The 682-nt window shown below is 43.8% G+C and overlaps 1 protein-coding gene across 1 annotated transcript in view; it reads right to left on the bottom strand.

The window, feature by feature from the left end:
• Positions 1-682, bottom strand: part of LOC107583789 (UDP-GlcNAc:betaGal beta-1,3-N-acetylglucosaminyltransferase 9-like) — a 9,996-nt gene that overhangs the window by 7,177 nt on the left and 2,137 nt on the right. The window lies entirely within an intron of this gene.

Genomic DNA, 682 nt, shown 5'->3' with positions numbered 1-682 from the left:
GGCTCAGCTCCCTGATCAGGTCTTGTTCTACACTTGCATCCATTAGGTTTCCCTTCATCTCCTTACTGGCAGGCAGATAACCACGTACTGTAGGACGACACATACATTTTATGAGCCAATTCTCAAAGGCAACATGCGTTTACAATAAAGTTCCGTCAACTCACCTTCTCCCTCCACAGAGCTGCATATAAGCTGGATCTGGCCATCCATACGGTAGTCTCCTTCAACAACCCCAGCCACAGAGGACGAGAAGTTATCCTTGAAGATCACCTCACCAGTGCGATCACTGCGAGCATCAATCTAGACAGGGAATGATCTCATTTGATCAGTACTGCAAAAACCTTAAGGAAAATGTGAGTGTCATTGCTAAAAGACTGACCTTTCCATTGGACCACCCAGTTATGAGCTCAACAACACCATCGGCATTAAGATCAAAGGCATGAATACTCATAGCGTGATTTTTAGACTGTACGGAAAAAAATAAGACACTATATCAATATACTTTGTTTCCAACTCATTTATGTTGATGAATAATCATGCTCGTTTAGGAAAAATGGCTGATTCAGGTTTAGTTTTGAATGGAGCACAATGTACAACCTTGATCCTCCAGTAGCGGGCAGTGCGGTCATATACTCCGACTGTACCATTGGCCAGAGCATAACCAAACCTGCTGCCGTGCATG

Source organism: Sinocyclocheilus grahami, unplaced genomic scaffold (genome assembly GCF_001515645.1).
Source record: "Sinocyclocheilus grahami isolate Dianchi unplaced genomic scaffold, SAMN03320097.WGS_v1.1 scaffold55.1, whole genome shotgun sequence".
Taxonomy (NCBI): Eukaryota; Metazoa; Chordata; class Actinopteri; order Cypriniformes; family Cyprinidae; genus Sinocyclocheilus; species Sinocyclocheilus grahami.
The sequence above is the reverse complement of the archived record's forward strand: the minus strand, read 5'-3'. Positions and strand labels throughout refer to the sequence as shown.